The 23,733-nt window shown below is 39.2% G+C and overlaps 1 protein-coding gene across 2 annotated transcripts in view; it reads left to right on the top strand.

Annotated features, from left to right (window-relative positions):
• The window catches only part of HEPACAM2 (HEPACAM family member 2), a 66,082-nt gene extending 62,632 nt beyond the window's left edge, over nucleotides 1-3,450 (top strand). For both annotated transcript variants that reach the window (XR_003795355.1, XR_003795357.1), the window contains one exon: nucleotides 3,397-3,450. The gene's annotated coding sequence lies outside the window, so the exon portion shown is untranslated. The remainder of the gene's footprint in view (nucleotides 1-3,396) is intronic.
• The last annotated feature ends 20,283 nt before the right edge of the window (nucleotides 3,451-23,733 follow it).

Below are 23,733 nucleotides of genomic sequence, written 5' to 3' on the forward strand. Positions count from 1 at the left end.
TCACTAATCATTAGAGAAATGCAAATCAAAACTACAATGAGGTATCACCTCACACCAGTTAGAATGGGCATCATCAGAAAATCTACAAACAACAAAAGCTGGAGAGGGTGTGGAGAAAAGGGAACCCTCTTGCACTGTTGGTGGGAATGTAAATTGGTACAGCCACTATGGAGAACAGTATGAAGGTTCCTTTAAAAATTAAAAATAGAACTACCATACGACCCAGCAGTCCCACTACTGGCCATATACCCTGAGAAAACCATAATTCAAAAAGAGACATGTACCACAGTGTTCATTGCAGCACTATTTACAATAGCCAGGTCATGGAAGCGACCTAAGTGTCCATCGACAGATGAGTGGATAAAGAAGATGTGGCACATATATACAATGGAATATTACTCAGCCATAAAAAGAAATGAAACTGAGTTATTTGTAATGCAGTGGACGGACCTGGAGTCTGTCATACAGAATGAAGTAAGTCAGAAAGAGAGAAACAAATACCATATGCTAACACATAAATATGGAATCTAAAAAACAAAAATGGTTCTGATGAACCTAGGGGCAGGACAGGAATAAAGACACAAACATAGAGAATGGACTTGAGGACACGGGGAGGGGGTAGGGTAAGCTGGGACGAAGTGAGAGAGTGGCATGGACATATATACACTACCAAAAGTAAAATAGATAGCTAGTGGGAAGCAGCTGCGTGGCACAGGGAGATCAGCTCGGTGCTTTGTGACCACCTAGAGGAGTGGGATAAGGAGGGTGGGAGGGAGATGCAAGAGGGAGCAGATATGGGGATATACGTATGCATATAGCTGATTCAATTTGTTATAGAGAAGAAACTAACACAACACTGTAAAGCAATTAAACTCCAATAAAGATGTTAAAAAAAAAAGACTACAGAATAAAAACTGGTAGCTAGGGACATAGGTAACATATCTGTTCATTTTTTGCTCTGGTCTTCACTTCATTGTTCAAAACATTTACCACATTACTTCAGCTGAACTAACTTTCCCTTTCATTCCTTGATCCCTCATTTATAGCATTTCCAGTTTGCCTTTATGTGCTCTTTATACCCATTGATGATCTCTCAACTTAGTGCACTGTAGTAAGGATAACGAACATCCTTTCAGCTCAGATTCTGTTCTTGCTTTTGCCCCATCAGATTGTCAGCTCCTACATGAGGAGAGAGTTTGTCATCTTTGCAGCATATAGAGCACCCAGCCAAGTGCTTTTCGCTTTTGTAGGTGCTCAATATACATTGGACTGACAAAACTTAATTTGTAAAATCTGAGTGTTAGAGAAACACTTTTTGCTCCTCTCTTGTAATAATCTACAACAGAAGGAGCCCCTCACCCCCACCCCCGACCCATGCACATGTGTGTACACACACACACTTCCAGCACTTCTTCGTACCCTGTGTTGCCTCCTCTGCATAGGGGTTGTGGCTCACTGATTGAATTCCCCTGGGCCGCCTTTCCTGTGGTAATCACACTCCTCTCTCTGCATTTCCTACGATGAGCTAGTAAGTCAGGCCCCGTCCTGTTCCTCTTGGTTGTAGTCCTTGTCCATCCATGCTGCTACTTGCTTGGTTTCTTTGCCAGTCCCTCTGCGTCTCTTTCCTTGATCATAAGGACTCATGGTCTAGATTTAGGGTGAGAGAGGGGATTTTTTAAATTAAAGTACAGTTGATTTACAATGTTTCAGGTGTAAAGCAAAGTGATTCAGTTTTATATCTTTCTCAAATTCTTTTCCATTATAGGTTACTACAAGATATTGAATATAGTTGCCTGTGCTGTACACTAGGACCTTGTTGTTTATCCATTCTATATATAATAGTTTGCATCTGCTAATACCAAACTCCCAATCCATCCCTCCGCCACCCCCTTTCCCCTTTGGTAACCATAAATTTGTTTTCTATGTCTATGAGTCTGTTTCTCTTTTGTAAGTAAGTTCATTTGTATCATCTTTTTAGATTCCATATGTGTGATATCATATGATATTTGTCTTTCTCTTTCTGACTTACTTCACTCAGTATGAGAATCTCTAGGTCCGTCCATGTTGCTACAAATGGCATTATTTCATTCTTTTTTATGGCTGAGTAATATTCCATTGTGTGTATGTATGTTTATATATATATATATATATATATACACACACACACACATATATATATATATATATATATATGTATCTCACACCCTCTTTATCCTTTCATCTGTTGATGGACATCAGATTTATTTTTTTAAACCCAACATAACATCTAAACTTTCTTCTATGCCATATATTTATGTAATCATAATCAATTTATAGTATTGTTTTTAAGTTTTAAATTTTTAAATGAATAGTGCCATATTATAGATACTTTCCAACTCAGTCTTATCATGCATTAACAAATTTTGGAGATTTATACATGTAGGTCTAGTTCATCCATCTTAATTGTATGTAATGTTAAATTGTATCAGTATCTCACAATATATTTATCTTTCCTCTGGCTGTTGGGCATTTGAATCTTTTCTTGTTCTTCACTGGAACAATAAATATTCTCATTTATTTTTTTTTCATGAACTTGTGTGAAAGTTTCTCTATGGTATAAACCTAGAAACTGAAAATCAAGCTTAGTGTCAAAGATATTTTCAACTTCTCTACTACTGACTATTTGCTCTCCTTAACAGCTTATATTCCCACCAAGAATCTATGAGCATTTTGTTGCACACACTTTTTATATTATTTTTCCTATATGTGAAATATTATCTTATTGTGTAGTTTTGATATATATTTCCCTGATTACTAGTGACTACAAAATCTTTTCTTATGTTTATTGGCCATTCAAATTCTTTCCTCTTTAATTCTTTATATCTTTTGCCTATTTTTCTAACAAGTTATCATTTTCTATTTATTTGTAGGCACTCTTTACAGACTGGATATTAATCCTTTATTGATTTTATAATCCTATATTGATTATATCACTTGTGTTGGTATCTTCTGATACAAGAGTTTTTTAATGTAAAAAATATATATTTTGTTATTTTCCTTTATGGTTTGTGTTCTTCCACCTGTGGCAAAAATTCTTTTTCAAATCTGAAGTTTTAAGTATATTTTTCTAAAAGTTTTTCATTTCATATTTAGGATTTTAATTCAACTGGATGGTGTTTCATCAATTTCACCATATAATTCAGCTTTTGCTCTATGTATTTCAAGGTTATGTTGTTAGATACCCACAAATTTATTTTTATATTTTCTTGGTAGAATGTTCTTTATTGCTATCAAAGTTTTTTGTCTTTTATTCTATTTTACTTTGTTTTATATTAACATTGATATACCCTTTGGTTATTTGCCTGATGTATTTTTCAATACTTTATTTTAAATCTATTTGTGTTATTTTTATTTTAGTTGGGTCTTTTGTAAGCTGCATATATGCAACATGATAGACTGAATTTCAATAAGTGAGTATAATCCATTTACATTCATTGTGATTACTATATATTTGAATTCTTTTTCTTTTATATTTCCTTCATATATTTTCGGATTCTCATACTTTTCCTTTGTTTCTTTTGTTTGTTTGTTTTTATGCCCCCCATTAAGTTGATAAAGTTTTCTGCATTTTCTTATATCCTCAGTTCTCATGGAAGCTCTAGAATATATTTCTTTACCCTTTGTAGTACCCTATATTTTTAAAATTAATTTTATTTCAAAATCTGAAGTTAACCTATATCTTTATAGTCCTCTCCGAAAAATACAGTGCTTTAATATTCTCTCATCAGAACACACATGCGTGCAGACACGCATACACACACACTTTGTTATTGCTGGTTAGTTTTAGTTAGAGAATTAAAATTTCAGTATATTTTATCAATTTGTGTGCCTCCATATTTTCCTTAATGTCCTATGTGCCTCTAACTTTTTAAGTCATGTGTCTTCCCTCTAGGCTCACTTCTCTTATTAAAATTCATCCTGTAATCACTTTTTCAATTAGAATCAATTAGTGATAAACCCTCTAGAAATTTATATCTCTGAAAATGTCTTAATTTAATTTTACCTTGGAATTATGGTTTACCTGAGTGTAAGTTTCCAGGCTGATGCATATTTTCTCTCAAAATATTGAATATATTATCCATCGTCGTTTTTCATCAGCTGTTTCTAATGAGAATTCTGTCCCCAGTCTTGTAGATTATATGGGGTGTTTTCTTTGGGGGTTTAAATTTTTCTTTATACTTGATATCTTTCAGTTTCATTATGCTATGTGTAGCTATAAATTTATTTTTATTTCTTCTGCTTTTATTTGTTATTTTTTCTCTATTTTCAACCAAAGAATTCATGTTTTTCTTCAATTCTGAAAAGCATCTGCCATTATTGCAATAAATATTATTGGCTCTCTTCACTTTTTCTGAAACAACCATCAAACATTTGGTGAAGTCTCTCAAAATCTTCACCATATAGTTTAATGGTTCTTTCATATATTTTTATTTTTTTCTTTGGGCTTAATTTGGGTATATTCCTCAGAAGTATCTTTCAACAGACAACTTTTCTATTTTACTATAATCAGATTTTATCATTCCTTTTTTTTTTTTTTTTTTTGCGGTACGTGGGCCTCTCACTGTTGTGGCCTCTCCCATTGCAGAGCACAGGCTCTGGACACGCAGGCTCAGCGGCCATGGCTCACGGTCCCAGCCGCTCCGCGGCATGTGGGATCTTCCCAGACCAGGGCACGAGCCCATGTCCCCTGCATCGGCAGGCGGACTCTCAACCACTGCACCACCAGGGAAGCCCCTCCTGCCCATTTTTTAACTGGATTGTTTGTTTTTTTGATATTGAGCTCCATGAGCTGTTTGTATATTTTGGAGATTACTCCTCTGTCTGTTGTTTCATTTGCAAATATATTCTCCCATTCTGAGGGTTGTCTTTTTCTCTTTTTTATGGTTTCCTTGCTGTGCAAAAGCTTTTAAGTGTAATTAAGTCCCATTTGTTTATTTTTGTTTTTATTTCCGTTACTCTAGGAGGTGAGTCAAAATAAGATCTTGCTGTGGCTTATGTCAAAGAGTGTTTTTCCTATGTTTTCCCCTAAGAGTTTTATACTGTCTGGTCTTACAATTAGGTCCTTAATCCATTGGGAGTTTATTTTTGTGTATGGTGTTAGGTAGTGTTCTAATTTCATTCTTTTACATGTAGCTGTCCAGTTTTCCCAGCACCACTTATTGAAGAGGCTGCCTTTCTCCATTGTATGTTCTTGCCTCCTTTGTCGTAAATTAGGTGCCCATATGTGCATGGGTTTATCTCTGGGCATTCTATCCCGTACCATTGATCTATATTTCTGTTTTTGTGCCACTACCATACTGTCTTGATTACTGTAACTTTGTGGTATACTTTGAAGTTAGGGAGGCTGATTCCTGCAACTCCGTTTTTCTTTCTCAAGTTGGGGTCTTTTGTGTTTCCATATGAATTGTAAGATTTTTTGTTCTAATTCTGTGAAGAATGCCATTGGTAGTTTGATAGGGATTGCACTGAATCTGTAGATTGCTTTGGGTTGTATATTCATTTTCACAATATTGATTCTTCTAATCCAAGAACATGGTATATTTCTCCATCTGTTTATGTCATCTTTGATTTCTTTCATCAGTGTTTTACAGTTTTCTGAGTACAAGTCTTTTGCCTCCTTAGGCAGGTTTATTCCTACGTATTTAATTCTTTTTGTTGCAATGGTAAATGGGAGTGTTTCCTTAATTTCTATTTCTGAATTTTCATTGTTGGTGTACAGGAATGCCAGAGATTTCTGTGCATTAATTTTGTATCCTGCAACCTTACCAAATTCACTGATTAGTTCTAGTAGTTTTCTGGTGGCATCTTAGGATTTTCTATGTATGGTATCATGTGATTGGCAAACAGTGACAGTTTTATTTCTTCTTTTCCAATTTGGATTCCTTTTAGTTCTTTTTCTTCTCTGATTGCTGTAGCTGGGACTTCCAAAACTATGTTGAATATCAGTGGCAAGAGTGGACATCCTTGTCTTGTTCCTGATCCTAGTGGAAATGCTTTCAGTTTTTCACCATTGAGTATGATGCTTGCTGTGGGTTTGTCATATATAGCCTTTATTATGTTGAGGTAGGTTCCCTCTATGCCCAATTTCTGGAGAGTTATTATCATAAATGGTGTTGAATTTTGTCAAAAGCTTTTTCTGCATCCACTGAGATGATCATACGGTTTTTATTCCTTAATTTGTTAATGTGGTGTATCACATTGATTGATTTGCGTATATTGAAGAATCCTTGCACTCCGTGGATATATCACACTTGATCATGGTATATGATCTTTTTAATGTGCTGTTAGATTCTGTTTGCTAGTATTTTGTTCACGATTTTTTCATCTATGTTCATCAGTGATATTGGTCTATAATTTTCTTTTTCTGTGATCTCTTTTTCTGGTTTTGGAATCAGGGTGATGGTGGCTTTGTAGAATGAATTTGGGAGTGTTTCTTCCTCTGCAATATTTTGGAAGAGTTTGTGAAGGAACGGTGTTAGCTATTCTCTAAATGTTTGAGAGAATTTGCCTGTGAAGCCGTCTGGTTCTGAACTTTTGTTTGTTGGAAGATTTTTAATTATGGTTTCGATTTCATTACTTGTGATAGTTCTGCTTATATTTTCTAATTCTTCCTGGTTCAGTCTTGGAAAATTGTACCTTTCCAAGAATGTGTCCATTTCTTCATGGTTGTCCATTTTATTGGCTTATAGTTGTTTGTAATAGACTCTTTAATCCTTTGTGTTTCTGCAGTGTCAGTTGTGATTTCTCCTTTTTAATTTCTAATTTTATTGATTTGCGTCTTCTCCCTTTTTTTCTTGATGACTCTGGATAAGTATTTATCAATTTTGTTTATCTTTTCAAAGAAGCAGCTTTTATTTATTTATTTATTTATTTATTTTTGCGATACACGGGCCTCTCACTGCTGCAGCCCCTACCGCCATGGAACACAGGCCCCGGATGCACAGGCTCAGCGGCCATGGCCCACGGGCCCAGCTGCTCCACGGCATGCGGGATCCTCCGGACCGGGGCACAAGCCCGTGTCCCCTGCATTGGCAGGCGGACCCTCAACCACTGCACCACCAGGGAAGCCCCCAGCTTTTATTTTTATTGATCTTTGCTATTGTTTTCTTCATTTCTATTTCATTTATTTCTTCTCTGATCTTTATGATTTCTTACCTTCTACTGACTTTGGGCTTTCTTTGCTCCTCTTTCTCTAGTTGTTTTAAGTGTAGGGTTAGATTGTTTATTTGAGATTTTTCTTGTTTCTTGAGGTGAGATTGTATTGCTATAAACTTCCCTCTTAGAACTGCTTTTGCTGCATCCCATAGGTTTTGGGTCATAGTGTTTTTGTTGTCATTTATTTCTATGTTTTTTAAATTTCTTCTTTGATTTCTTCAGTGATCTCTTGGTTATTTAGTGGTACACTGTTTAGCCTCCATGTATTTGTGTTTTTTACATTTTTTTTCCTGTTATTGATTTCCAATCTCATTACACTGTTGTCAGAAAAGATGCTTGATACGATTTCAATTTTCTTAAATTTTCTGAGGCTTGATTTGTGACCCAAGATGTGATCTATACTGGAGAATGTTCCATGTGCACTTGAGAAGAAAGTGTATTCTGCCACTTTTGCGTGGAATGTTCTATAAATATCAATTAGATCTATCAGGTCTATTGTGTCATTTAAAGCTTGTGTGTCCTTATTTATTTTCTGTTTGGATGATCTGCCCATTGGTGTAAATGGGGTGTTAAAGCTCCCTAATATTATTGTGTTACTGTTGATTTCTCCTTTCATGGTTGTTAGCATTTGCCTTATGTATTGAAGTACTCCTATGTTGGGTGCATAAACATTTAAAATTGTTATATCTTCTTCTTGGATTGATCCTTTGATCATTATGTAGTGTCCCTCCTTATCTCTTGTAGCAGTCTTTATTTTAAAGTCTATTCTAGGGAGGAGCTTCAAGATGGCGCAAGTGTAAGACACAGAGATCACCTTCCTCCCCATACATACTTCAGAAATACATCTACTTGTGGAACAACTCCTACAGAACACCTACTGAACGCTGGCAGAAGACCTCAGACCTCCCAAAAGGCAAGAAACTCCCCACATACCTGGGTAGGGCAAAAGAAAAAAGAAAAAACAGAGACTAAAGAATAGGGACGGGACCTGCACCAGTGGGAGGGAGCTGTGAAGGAGGAAAGGTTTCCACACACTAGAAAGCCCCTTCGTGGGCGGAGACTGTGAGTGGCGGAGGGGGGAAGCTTTGGAGCCACAGAGGAGAGCGCAGCAACAAGGGTGCAGAGGGCAAAGCGGAGAGATTCCCACACAGAGGATCGGTGCCGACCAGCACTCACCAGCCCAAGAGGCTTGTCTGCTCACCCACCGGGATGTGTGGGGGCTGGGAGCTGAGGCTCTGGCTTCAGTTGTATCCCAGGGAGAGGATGGGGGTTGGCTGCATGAACACAGCCTGAAGGGGGCTAGTGTGCCACAGCTAGCCGGGAAGGAGTCCGGGAAAAGGTCTGAAACTGCCAAAGAGGCAAAAGACTTTTGCTTGCCTCTTTGTTTTCTGGTGCGCGAGGAGAGGGGATTAAGAGGGCTGCTTAAAGGAGCTCCAGAGACGGGCGTGAGCCGTGGCTATCAGCGCGGACCCCAGAGACGGGCATGAGACGCTAAGTCTGCTGCTGCAGCCACTAAGAAGCCTGTGTACAAGCACAGAGCACTATCCACACCTCCCCTCCCAGGAGCCTGTGCAGCCCGCCACTGCCAAGGTCCCGGGATCCAGGGACAACTTCCCCAGGAGAACACATGGCGCCTCAGGCTGGTGCAACACCACACTGGCCTCTGCCGCTGCAGGCTTGCCCTGCACTCCGTACCCCTCCCTCCCCAAGCCTGAGTGAGCCAGAGCCCCCGAAGCAGCTGCTCCTTTAACCCCATCCTGTCTGAGCAAAGAACGGACACCCTCAGGTGACCTACATGCAGAGGCAGGGCCAAATCCAAAGCTGAATCCCAGGAGCTGTACGAACAAAGAAGAGAAAGGGAAATCTCTCCCAGCATCTTTAGGAGCAGCAGATTAAACCTCCACAGTCAACTTGATATACCCTGCGTCTGTGGAATACCTGAATAGACAACGAATCATACCAAATTGAGGAGGTGGACTTTGGGAGCAATGATACATTTTTTTTTTCCCTTTTTCTCTTTTTGTGAGTGTGTATGCGTATGCTGCTGTGCGTGATTTTGTCTGTATAGCTTTGCTTTTACCATTTGTCCTAGGGTTCTGTCTGTCCGTTTCTTTGTGTTTTTTTTGTTTTGTTTTGTTTTAGTATAGTTTTCAGTGCTTGTTATCATTGGTGTATATCTTTTTTGGTTTGGTTCTCTTCTTTCTTTCCTTTTTTTTAATTACTTAAAAAAATTTTTAATAATTATTTTTTACTTTTTATTTTAATAACTTATTTTATCTTTTTCTTTCTTTTTTTCTCCCTTTTATTCTGAGCCATGTGGATAACAGGCTCTTGGTGCTCCAGCCAGGCGTCAGGGCTGTGCCTCTGAGGTGGAGAGCCAAGTTCAGGACACTGGTACACAAGAGACCTCACAGCTCCATGTAATATTAAACACCAAAAATCTCCCAGAGATCTCCATCTCAAAGCCAAGACCCAGCTCCACTCAACGACCAGCAACCTACAGTGCTGGACACCCTATGCCAAACAACTAGCAAGACAGGAACACAACCCCACCCATTAGCAGAGAGGCTGCCTAAAATCATAATAAGGTCACAGGCACCCCAAAACACACCACCAGATGTGGACCTGCCCACCAGAAAGACAAGATCCAGCCTCATCCACCAGAACACAGGCACTAGTCCCCTCCACTAGAAAGCCTACACAACCTACTGAACCAACCTTAGCCAAGGGGGCAGACACCAAAAACAATGGGAACTACACACCTGCAGCCTGTGAAAAGGAGACCCCAAACACAGTAAGTTAAGCAAAATGAGAAGACATGGAAACACACAGCAGATGAAGGAGCAAGGCAAAAACCCACCAGACCTAATAAATGAAGAGGAAATAGGCAGTCTAACTGAAAAAGAATTCAGAGTAATGATAGTAAAGATGATCCAAAATCTTGGAAATAGAATGTAGAAAACACAAGACATGATTAACAAGAACCTAGAAGAAATAAAGAGCAAACAATCATGAACAACACAATAAATGAAATTAAAAATTCTCTAGAAGGGATCAATAGCAGAATAACTGAGGCAGAAGAATGGATAAGTGACCTGGAAGATGAAATAGTGGACATAACTACTGCAGAGCATAATAAAGATAAAAGAATGAAAAGAATTGAGGACAGTCTCAGAGGCCTCTGGGACAATGTTAAATGCACCAATATTCAAATTATAGGCGTCCCAGAAGAAGAAGAGGAAAAGAAAGGGACTGAGAAAATGTTTGAAGAGATTATAGTTGAAAACTTCCCTAATATGGGTAAGGAAATAGTTAATCAAGTCCAGGAAACACAGAGACTCTGATACAGGATAAATCCAAGGAGAAACGTGCCAAGACACATATTAATCAAACTATCAAAAATTAAATACAAAGAAAAAATATTAAAAGCAGCAAGGGAAAAACAACAAATAACACACAAGGGAATCCCCATAAGGTTAACAGCTGATCATTCAGCAGAAACTCTGCAAGCCAGAAGGGAGTGGCAGGACATATTTAAAGTAATGAAAGGGAAAAACCTACAACCAAGATTACTCTATCCAGCAAGGATCTCATTCAGATTTGACAGAGAAATTAAAAACTTTACAGAGAAGCAGAAGCTAAGAGAATTCAGCACAACCAAACCAACTTTACAACAAATGCTAAAGTAACTTTTCTAGGCAGGAAGCACAAGAGAAGGAAAAGACCTACAATAACAAAACCAAAACAATTAAGAAAATGGTAATAGGAACATACATATCAATAATTACCTTAAATATAAATGGATTAAATGTTCCAACCAAAAGACATAGACTGGCTGAATAGATACAAAAACAAGACCCGTATATATGCTGTCTACAAGAGACCCACTTCAGACCTAGGGACACATACAGACTGAAAGTGAGGGGAAGGAAAAAGATATTCCATGCAAATGGAAAACAAAAGAAACCTGGAGTAGCAATTCTCATATCAGACAAAATAGACTTTAAAATAAAGACTATTAGAAGAGACAAAGAAGGACACTACATAATGATCAAGGGATCAATCCGAGAAGAAGATATAACAATTGTAAATATTTATGCACCCAACATAGGAGCACCTCAATACTTAAGGCAAATACTAACAGCCATAAAATCGACAGTAACACAATCATTGTATGGGACATTAACACCCCACTTTCACCAATGGACAGATCATCCAAAATGAAAATAAATAAGGAAACACAAGCTTTAAATGACACATTAAACAAGATGGACTTAATTGATATTTATAGGACATTCCATCCATAAACAACAGAATACACTTTCTTCTAAAATGCTCATGGAACATTCTGCAGGATAGATCATATCTTGGGCCACACGTCAAGCCTTGGTAAATTTAAGAAAATTGAAATCATATCAAGTATCTTTTCTGACCACAACGCGACGAGACTAGATATCAATTACAGGAAAAAATCTGTAAAAAATACAAACACATGGAGGCTAAACAATACATTATTTAATAAGCAAGAGATCACTGAAGAAAACAAAGAGGAATTCAAAAAATACCTAGAAACAAATGACAATGAAAACACGATGACCCACAACTTATGGGATTCAGCAAAAGCAGTTCTAAGAGGGAAGATTATAGCAATACAATCTTACCTGAAGAAACAAGAAACATCTGAAATAAACAACCTAACCTTACACCTAAAGCAATTAGAGAAAGAAGAACAAAAAAACCCCAAAGTTAGCAGAAGGAAAGAACTCATAAAATCAGATCAGAAATAAATGAAAAAGAAATGAAGGAAACGATAGCAAAGATCAATAAAACTAAAAGCTTGTTCTTTGAGAAGATAAACAAAATAGATAAACCATTAGCCAGGCTCATCAAGAAAAAAAGGGAGAAGACTCAAATCAATAGAATTAGAACTGAAAACGGAGAAGTAACAACTGATACTGCAGAAATACAAAGGATCATGAGAGATTACTACAAGCAACTCTATGCCATAAAATGGGCAACCTGGAAGAAATGGACAAATTCTTAAAAATGCACAACCTTTCAAGACTGAACCAGGAAGAAATAGAAAATAGGAACAGACCAATCACAAGCACTGAAATTGAAACTGTGATTAAAATTTTTCCAACAAACGAAAGGCCAGGACCAGATGACTTCACAGGTGAATTCTATCAAACATTTAGAGAAGATATAGCACCTATCATTCTCAAACTCTTCCAAAATATAGCAGAGGAAGGAACACTCCCAAACTCATTCTACGAGGCCACCATCACCCTGATACCAAAACCAGACAAGGATGTCACAAAGAAAGAAAACTACAGGCCAATATCACTGATGAACATAAATGCAAAAATCCGCAACAAAATACTAGCACACAGAATCCAACAGCACATTAAAAGGATCATACACCATGATCAAATGGGGTTTATCCCAGGAATGCAAGGATTCTTCAGTATATGCAAGTCAATCAATGTGATGAACTGTATTAACAAATTGAAGGAGAAAAACCATCTCAATAAATGCAGAAAAAGCTTTTGACAAAATTCAAAACCCATTTATGATAAAAACCCACCAGAAAGTAGGCATAGAGGGAACTTACCTCAACATAATAAAGGTCATATGTGACAAACCCACAGCCAACATCGTCCTCAATGGTGAAAAACTGAAAGCATTTCCACTAAGATCAGGAACAAGACAAGGTTGCCCACTCTCACCACTCTTATTCAACATACTTTTGGAAGTTTTAGCCACAGCAATCGGAGAAGAAAAGGAAATAAAAGGAATCCAAATCAGAAAAGAAGTAAAGCTGTCGCTGTTTGCAGATGACATGATGCTATACATAGAGAATCCTAAAGATGCTACCAGAAAATTACTAGAGCTAATCAATGAATTTGGTAAAGTAGCAGGATACAAAATTAATACACAGAAATCTCTTGCATTCCCATACACTAATGATGAAAAATCTGAAAGTGAAATTAAGAAAACACTCCTATTTACCATTGCAACAAAAAGAATAAAATACCTGGGAATAAACCTACCTAAGGAGACAAAAGACCGGTATGCAGAAAATTGTAAGACACTGATGAAAGAAATTAAAAATGATACAAATAGATGGAGACATATACCATGTCCTTGGATTGGAAGAATCAACACTGTGAAAATGACTATCCTGCCCAAAGCAATCTACAGATTCAATGCAATCCCTATCAAACTACCACTGGCATTTTTCACAGAACTAGAACCAAAAATTTGACAATTTGTATGGTAACATAAAGAACCTGAATAGCCAAAGCAATCTTGAGAACGAAAAACGGAGCTGGAGGAATCAGGCTCCCGGACTTCAGACAATACTGCAAAGCTACAGTAATCAAGACAGTATGGTACTGGCACAAAAACAGAAATATAGATCAATGAAACAGGATAGAAAGCCCAGAGATAAACCCATGCACATATGGTCACCTTATCTTTGATAAAGGAGGCAAGAATATACAGTGGCAAAAAGACAGCCTCTTCAATAAGTGGTGCTGGGAAAACTGGACAGCTACGTGTAAAAGAATGAAATTGGAACACTCCCTAACACCATACACAAAAATAAACTCAAAATGGATTAAAGACCTAAATGTAAGACCAGACACTATAAAACTCTTAGAGGAAAACATAGGCAGAACACTCTATGACATAAATCACAGCAAGATCCTTTTTGACCCACCTCCTAGAGTAATGGAAATAAAAACAAAACTAAACAAATGGGACCTAATGAAACTTCAAAGCTTTTGCACAACAAAGGAAACCAAAACAAGACAAAAAGACAACCCTCAGAATGGGAGAAAATATTTGCAAACGAAGCAACTGACAAAGAGTTAATCTCCAAAATTTACAAGCAGCTCATGCAGCTCAATATCAGAAAAACAAACAACCCAATCCAAAAATGGGCAGAAGACCTAAATAAACATTTCTCCAAAGATATACATATTGCCAACAAACACATGAAAGAATGCTCAACGTCATTAATCATTAGAGAAATGCAAATCAAAACTACAATGCGATATCATCTCACACCAGTCAGAATGGCCATCGTCAAAAAATCTACAAACAATAAGTGATGGAGAGGGTGTGGAGAAAAGGGAATCCTCTTGTACTGTTGGTGGGAATGTAAATTGATACAGCCACTATGGAGAACAGTATGGAGGTTCCTTAAAAAACTAAAAATAGGGGGCTTCCCTGGTGGCGCAGTGGTTGAGGGTCTGCCTGCCGATGCAGGGGACGTGGATTCGTGCCCCAGTCCGGGAGGATCCCACATGCTGTGGGGTGGCTGGGTCCATGGGACATGGCCGCTGAGCCAGCGCGTCCGGAGCCTGCGCGTCCGGGGCCTGTGCATCCAGAGCCTGTGCTCCGCGACGGGAGAGGCCACAGCAGTGAGAGGCCTGCGTACCGCAAAAAACAAAACAAACAAACAAAAAAACTAAAAATAGAACTACCATATAACCCAGCAATCCCACTACTGGGCATATACCCTGAGAAAACCATAACACAAAAAGCGTCATGTACCACAATGTTCATTGTGGCACTATTTACAATAGCCAGGACATGGATGCAACCTAAGTGTCCAACAGATGAATGGATAAAGAAGATGTGGCACATATGTACAATGGAATATTACCCAGCCATAAAAAGAAGCGAAATTGAGTTATTTGTAGTGTGGTTGATGGACCTAGAGTCTGTCATACAGAGTGAAGTAAGTCAGAAAGAGAAAAACAAATACCGTGTGCTAACACATATATATGGAATGAAAAAAATATATATATGGTCATGAAGAACCTAGGGGCAAGACAGGAATAAAGATGCAGACCTACTACAGAATGGACTTGAGAACATGGGAAGGGGGAAGGGTAAGCTGGGACAAAGTGAGAGGGTGGTAGTTTATATATGGACATACATACACTACCAAATGTAAAATAGATAGCTAGTGCGAAGTAGTTGCATGGCACAGGTGATCAGCTCGGTGCTTTGTGACCAGCTAGAAGGGTGGGATAGGGAGGGTGTGAGGGAGGGCGATGCAAGAGGGAAGAGATATGGGGACATATGTATATGTATAACTGATTCACTTTGTTATAAAGCAGAAACTAACACACCATTGTAAAGCAATTATACTCCAATAAAAACGTAAAATAAAATAAAATAAAGTCTATTTTATCTGATATGAGTATTGCTACTCCAGCTCTCTGTTGATTTCCATTTGCACGTAATATCTTTTTCCATCTCCTCACTTTCAGTCTGTATGTGTCTCTAGGTCTGAGCTGGGTCTCTTGTAGACAGCATATATATGGGTCTTTTTTTGTATCCATTCAGCCAGCCTGTGTCTTTTGGTTGGGGCATTTAATCCACTTACATTCAAGGTTATTATCGATATGTATGTTCCTATTACCATTTTCTTAATTGTTTTGGGTTTGTTTTTGTGGGTGTTTTTCTTCTCTTGTGTTTCCTGCCTAGAGAAGTCCCTTTAGCATTTGTTGTAAAGCTGGTTTTGTTGTGTTGAATTCTCTTAGCTTTTGCTTGTCTGAAAAGCTTTTGACTTCTCCAAGGAATCTGCATGAGGTCCTTGCTGGGAACAGTAATCTTGGTTGTAGGTTTTTCTCTTTCATCACTTTAAGTATATCCTGCCAGTCCCTTCTGGCCTGCAGAGTTTCCACTGAAAACTTCGCCAATAACCTTATGGGGATTCCTTTGTATGTTATTTTTTGTTTTTCCCTTGCTGCTTTTAATATGTTTTCTTTGAATTTAGTTCTTGTTAGTTTGATTAATATGTGTCCTGGTGTATTTTTCCTAGGGTTTATCCTGTATGGGACTCTTTGCTTCCTGGATTTGGGTGACTATTTCCTTCCCCATGTTAGGGAAGTTTTCCACTATAATCTCTTCAAATATTTTCTCAGACCCTTTCTTTTTCTCTTCTTCTTCTAGGACCCCTATAATTCGAATGTTGGTGCATTTAGTATTGTCCCAGAGGTCTCTGATATTGTCTTCAATTCATTTCATTCTTTTTTCTTTGTTCTGCTCCTCGGCAGTTATTTCCACCATTCTGTCTTCCGGTTCACTTATTGTGACTTGTGAAAGAGAAAATCCCACTTAGTGGGATTGTGCTCCTGTCTTACTGGTTGTTTGGCCTGAGGCTTCCAACACTGGAGTTTGTAGGCTGTTGGCTAGAGCTGGGTCTTGGTGCTGAGATGAGGACCTCTGTGAGACCTCACTCCGATGAATATTCTCTGGGGTCTGAGGTTCTCTGATAGTCCAGTGGTTCAGACTTGGGGCTCCCACCACAGGAGTTTCTGCCCAACCCTGGGCTCTCAGATCAAGATCCTGCAGGCCGAGTGGGGTGGCCAAAAAAAAAAAAGAACAATAACAAAGTAAAAAATAAAATTAGACTAGCAAACTAACAGATGTGTTAGAAAGAACATAAAAATAAAAATAGAGATGAATCAACAACCAGAAAGTACATCAGTACCACAATAGTAAAAAAGAGGAGGAGGGAAAAGAAAAAAAAAGGGTGGGGGGAGGGAGAGGCCTTGGCCATGGTGGGCAGGGCCTAAGCCAGGGCGAGGTTTGGACAGTGGTGGGGGGGGCGATCCAATGCTTAGGACCCACAGGGCTGGAAAAGGCCCTGGGAGATGTGGGAGCTGGGGCTTAGGCTCAAGGAACAGAAGGGGCCCATGTGTGCCCCCACCCCTGGTCTCAGAGTGCAGGTGACATCACCTGGGAGCCCAGCAGGCTTCCTGGGCTAGAGTGGGTGAGGCAAATGCCTTCCTCTCCTCTCTTGCTCCTCTGGTCTGGGAGGACCCCTCCCACCTGCCTCTCCTGATCTCCCCAGCCTCCCTGCCATGCCTCCAAGGATCCATGCAACCTGGAGAGGGCTTTGGAGGGCAGGGGACCAGCCTGGGGGCTCAGCAGGCTCTGTGGGTCAGAGTGGGTGGGGCAGTCGCCCTCTCCTCCTCTCCCGCTCCTCTGGATGGCTCCTCCCACCTGCCTCTCCTGATCTCCCCAGCCTCCCTCATATGCCCCCCAGGTCCCATGCAGCCTGCACGGGGCTTTGGAATGGGGGTACTGGCTTGGGAGTTCAGCAGACTCCCTGGACCGATTGGGCCAGGTGATCACCCTCCTCTCCTCTCCCACTCTTCCCAGAGAGTCCCTCCTGCCTGCCTCTCCTGATCTCCCTGGCCTCAGGGGCACCGATCCTCTCTGGCTTCCACTTCCCCTCCCCCCTCAGTCCCCCATGTCCTACCAGTTCACTTTGGGGTTCCTCCCATCTTCAGTGTCAGAGCTCCCCACCAGCAGCTGGCAGGTGCCCCAGTTGTGGGGAGATGCTAACTCCACATCTTCCCATACCGCCATCTTGTGTGTGCCTCCCTTGTTGCATTTAATGATTTTTCTTTGTCTTTAATTTTTGTCAATTTGATTACTATGTGTCTTGGCATATTTCTCCTTGGGTTTATCCTGCCTGGGACTCTGCACTTCCTGGACTTGGGTTGCTATTTCCTTTCCCATGTTAGGGAAGTTTTTGACTATAATCTCTTCAAATGTTTTCTCGGGTCCTTTCTCTCTTCTCCTTCTGGGACCCCTGTAATGCGAATGTTGGTTCATTTAATATTGTCCCAGAGGTCTCTTAGGCTGTCTTCATTTCTTTTCATTCTTTTTTCTTTATTCTGTTCCGTGGCAGTGAATTCCACTATTCTGTCTTCCAGGTTGCTTATCTGTTCTTCTGCCTCAGTTATTCTGCTATTGATTCCTTCTAGTTCATTTTTCATTTCAGTTATTGTATTGTTCATCTCTGTTTATTTGTTATTTAATTCTTCTAGGTGTTTGCTAAACATTTCTTTCATCTTCTCGATCTTTGTCTCCATTCTTTTTCCAAGGTCCTGGATCATCTTCACTATCATTATTCTGAATTCTTTTTCTGGAAGGTTGCCTATCTCCACTTCATTTAATTGTTTTTCTGGTGTTTTATCTTGTTCCTTCTTCTGGTACATAGTCCTCTGCTTTTCATTTTGTCTATCTTTCTGTGATTGTGGTTTTTGTTCCACAGGCTACAGGATTGTAGTTATTATTGCTTCTGCTGTCTGCCCTCTGGTGGATGACGCTATCTAAGAGGCTTGTGCAAGCTTCCTGATGGGAGGGACTGGTGGTGAGTAGAGCTGGGTGTTACTCTGGTGGGCAGAGCTCAGTAAAACTTTAATCTGCTTGTCTGCTGATGGGTGGGGCTGGGTTCCCTCTGTTGGTTTTTTGGCCTGAGGTGACCCAGCACTGGAGGCTACAGGCTCTTTGGTGGAGCTAATGGTGGACTCCAGGAGGGCTCATGCCAAGGAGTACTTCCTAGAACTTCTACTGCCTATGTCCTTGTCCCCGTGGTGAGCCACAGCCAGCCCCCACCTCTGCAGGAGACCCTCCAACACTAGCAGGTAGGTCTGGTTCAGTCACCTATGGGGTCACTGCTCCTTCCCTGAGTCCTGATGAGCACACTACTTTGTGTGTGCCCTCCAAGAGTGGAGTCTCTGTTTCCCCCAGCTCTGTCAAAGTCCTGCAATCAAATCCCACTAGCCTTCAAAGTCTGATTCTCTGGGAATTCCTCCTCCTGTTGCCGGACCCCCAGGTTGGGAAGCCTGACATGGGGCTCAGAACCTTCACTCCAGTGGGTGGACTTCTCTGGTATAATTGTTCTCCAGTTTGTGAGTCATCCACCCAGCGGTTATGGGATTTGATTTTATTGTGATTGCACCCCTCTTGCCATCTCATTATGGCTTCTCCTTTTTCTTTGGATATGGGGTATCTTTTTTGGTGAGTTCCAGTGTCTTCCTGTCGATGATTGTTCAACAGTTAGTTGTGATGTTAGTTCAACAGTTAGCTCTCGCAAGAGGAAGTGAGCACACGTCCTTCTACTCTGCCATCTTGAACCAATCTCCCTATCTTTTCTTATTTAACTTCTACATTTTTCATAATTTCTTGTTGTATTTGTGGATATTATCTCTTCATTTCTCTTTGATAATCCTAAACATGCTTATCAAAATTCTAATTATTTTTGTTTGGAATGTATGTATAGTTAATTTTGTTGTCCGTCTCTTTGACATTAGCTGCTTTCAGTGTTTTGGAATCTTGGTTTGTGAATTCATTTTAAGTGAACTCGTTCCCTCTCTCTCTCTCTGTCTCCCTCTATCTCTTTCTTCTCCAGCTTATCATTACCACTTTGGCAAACTTGCAGTTGCTTCCACCTGGCATCCAGAATCCCACTGTGGTGATAAAGTTGTCACTGATGGAGTCCTGGGCCAGTTGTGTTGGCTCAGTTCCTGGTTGGTTTCTGGTTATGAGACGATATCTGTGTTCTCCCAGTTCCCTGAGTAGGCTCAGCTTCACAGAGAGTCTGATCCCATCCCTGCCTTATGTGCTGTGGCTGTGCAATTACCTTGTGGCCTTTTCTTTCTGTGTGGGTGATTCTCAGTGTTAGCTAGAGAGTGGCCCATGGGATTTCCTCATAGCTCCCTGGTGGGAGTGATCTTGAAGAGTGGGCAATATAAACTGATCCCCCAACATCACCTCTTATTTATCAAGTCACCTCTTGGTGCTGGCACAGTGGAACCCTTTGCCAGCTCACTTCACAACGCTTGAAATTACAATCCCTTGGGGGCCAGAGCCTATTCCTTCCTGGCTATCAGCCCTCATGCCCTGGGCTCTACTCCTACTATCCCAGGGAGTAGGAGGGAGTTTCTCCCTGCCCTTCACTCTCTCTCCTGAGATTGTCTCAGGAGATACTTTCCTCCAAACCCTTCTCTACCTTCTCCCATCCAACTCCTAGATATCCTTGATTCCAGAGAAGGGTAATTTTTAAAAAATGATTTGACCTGATGCCATCTAATTTTAAATTCTCAATAGTCTGCACTATCCTTTGAAGCCTGACACAGGAAAATTGAACTTTTTTGAACATTGAAGCTAAAATGAGTAGTACCTTTTGGTTGCTGGGTTCTAATAGTCACTGCCCTCAACATATGCTCCAGGGAAAATAGTGATAATGGATCCCCTTTCCTCCAAAAATCATGATTTGGCTGGGAAACATCCTTGGCAAGGAAGAAAAGTACAGTAGATCATTTTATTTTTCCAGTTATTTGTTTCTACATAGCTTAGCTTGCCATTTAAATAAAACATGCACAGAAACTCACATGAAAAGTTTGATACATGCCATGTTTAAAACTGTCATGTTTTCTGAGAGGGTATTAATACATTTATTTATTACATTTAAATCGTTGAGTCATCTGCAATTTAATTTAATGTAAGGAGATTTAAGTGATCTAATTTTATTTGGTCCTATATCAGGAAGCATGTTATGTAATGGACACCATACGGAAGGGGTACTATTAGCATAATTCTCTTAATCAAGTTAAGCCCAGAAACATTAATTCCAAGAGAGACCATCCCCATCTACCCTGAGATAGATTCCATAATTATTGTATTTCAAGTATATATACATATTTTTTTCAGAGTATTAGGTCACCTTTAAAGTGCCTTTTTTTTCACTTGATTCTTCATCAACTGCTCTCATTCTCTTCATAGACAAAGAGAGAAAAAGAGGTGAAACCTATAGATTATAATTACTGATCTGAACTGTGTGTGAAAAGATAGACTTAACAGAAGCTCTCCGTGTACCATACTTTCCAGTGTGTAATGCCCTCCGTGGATCTTACCTATTACTTTCCTTTTTCGGCTTTCATTGCTAGAGATATTTCACTGAAGTAAAAATCTGATTTTTCTGCCATCTCTTTAATCTCTGGTTAGGGTAAGGATGAAGACATTGAGATGATAGGAAAGGGCTTTTTCTGCATCATTCCTCTTGGTTGCCTGCTGACCTATTTGGTTCTCCATAGGCTAATGAAATTTTCCAGATTTATTTTACTCATTCTTCCCTCATTTTGAATTTTAAAAGTAGATGCCACATGTAAATTCTTTTATTATTGTCTCTTTCTCTTCATGATTAACACTTTAAGTTTATGGAATAAGCTTGTACCATTTCCTTTGTCTGTATGTGATTAGAGATTTTTCCTCTGATTTTTATTTTCTCTTACTCATTTTATTAAGCTTTGAAAAAGGAAAATTCTTTAATTTGGTTTAAAACTTCTATACACAAAATTAAAAGTCCAAAATAGCCAAGACAATTAAAAAAACACACACAAGCTAACAGGACTTTCCTTACCTGCCATCAACACATAAAGTTGTCGTAATAAAGTCAGTATGATTTTCATGCAGGGGTAGTCAATATACAATTGAACAAACTATGAAGCCCGGAGATAGGCCTGCAAATATTTTGATACTTGAAATATGGTATGATTTTGCAGGTCAGTAGGAAAGGGATGGATTTTTAAAGATATGGTGCTGGGAAATTTTGTTAGCCACGTGGAAGTGAACCCCTTACTTCATGCCCAGTAGAAGGCAAAACTAGAAAGCATTTACAAAATAACATGGGAAAATATTTTATGACCTCAAAGTAGGGAAGATGTTCTAAATAAGACACAAAAAGCATAAGCCGCAGTAAAAGACTCATAAATTTAACCACATTGCAATTAAGAACTTCTGTTTATCATCACAAAGTAAGTGAAAAGAGAAACTAAAAGCTAGAATTAAAATTGCAACACATATAGTGAATAAAGGATTAGGATTTAAAACATCTGAAAACAAAACAAAACAAAACAAAATATGACCAAACTGATGTAAAAATGTGCAAAGAACAGGAATTAAGAGGAAGCATAAATAGCCCCAAACATATGAAAAGATTTTCAGCCTATTAGTAACAAGGGAAATGGAAATTAAAATCACAGCAAAATGCAGTTTCACACCCACTTGAATGACAAAAGTTAGAAAGCCTCATAATACCAAGAATTATCAAGGACGTAGAGTAAGGAGAACTCTTAATCCACTACTAATAGGAATGTAAACTGGTACAACTTTGAGAAACACTTGAGTATTATTTAGGAATGTTGATCGCGTGCATCAACCAGGATTCCCCTCCAGGCAATATTTTCTAGAATAGCTCTTGTTCATGTGCATCAGAAGACATGCACAAGAATGTTCAAAACTACATTATTCCACCTTAATATTCATCAACAGAAGCATGGATATGTCAATATGACAAAGTCAAACAATAGAATATTAAATAGCAATGAAAAAAATTAACTACAGTTACATCAGTGTGGATGAATCTCAGAAGAAATGCTGAGTGCATGAATACATACAATCCAGTTCCAGTAGACAAAACTAAGCAGTATATTGTATGTGGATATTTTTATGGGTGGTAAAATCTCCAAAGAAAATCCAGGAATTCTAAACCTCAACCTATTTGCATACTGATGCGAAAGATGCCATTTAAAGTGAGAAATTTTAATTTGGAGTTAAGTCCCTGAGAGTGAAGGAGAGAATGAACTTCAGTTTACTTCTTTCTTTTATTGGGGATTATGAGTGTTATTATACAGGTGATAATTGTATGATTCCTTTTTTATTTTTAATAATCACCAACTTGTAACCCACCAATCAAAAACTTATAGATTGATAGGAAATGCAAGGACAACACTTTTTAATGAACAGTTGAGTAAGATATTGAATCACCCTCCAGTATTTCAGTGTGTATTTCAACAAACAAGGAAATTCTAGCCACAGTATAAGGAAAGCTAATCACAACACAACCATCCAAATCAAGATGGTTAACTTAAGATGGACACTTTTTTTGTTTTTGGTTTGGTTATATTTTATTTCTTAAAAGAAAAATCTGAAGCAAATAATGCAAAATGTGCAGATTTAACAAAGCTGGATTGTATTCGCTGTTGGTTATATAATTTCTGAACACTTGACACATTTATTTTCTTTTGAATGCATTCCTTTTATTTTTTTTTCATTTTATTTTATTTTATTTATTTATTTTTATACAGCAGGTTCTTTTTTTTTTTTTTTTTTTTTTTGCGGTACGCAGGCCTCTCACCGCTGTGGCCTCTCCCGTTGCAGAGCACAGGCTCCGGACACGCAGGCGCAGCGGCCATGGCCCACAGGCCCAGCCACTCCGTGGCACGTGGGATCCTCCCGGACCAGGGCACGAACCCGTGCCCCCTGCATCGGCAGGCGGACTCTCAACCACTGTGCCACCAGGGAAGCCCAATACAGCAGGTTCTTATTAGTCATCCATTTTATACACATCAGTGTATACATGTCAATCCCAATCTCCCAATTCATCCCACCACCACCACCACTGCCGCCCTCCCCACTTTCCCACCTTGGTGTCCATACTTTTGTCCTCTACATCTGTGTCTCTATTTCTGCCTTGCAAACTGGTTCATCTGTACCATTTTTCTAGATTCCACATATATGCGTTAATACACGATATTTTTTTTTCTCTTTCTGACTTCACTCTGTATGACAGTCTCTAGATCGATCCACGACTCTACAAATGACCCAATTTTGTTCCTTTTTAATGGCTGAGTAATATTCCATTGTATAATAACTTAGATA

The sequence above is a fragment of the Monodon monoceros genome, unplaced genomic scaffold, assembly GCF_005190385.1.
Source record: "Monodon monoceros isolate NGI ecotype Baffin Bay Population unplaced genomic scaffold, NGI_Narwhal_1 Super_Scaffold_2, whole genome shotgun sequence".
Classification (NCBI taxonomy): Eukaryota; Metazoa; Chordata; class Mammalia; order Artiodactyla; family Monodontidae; genus Monodon; species Monodon monoceros.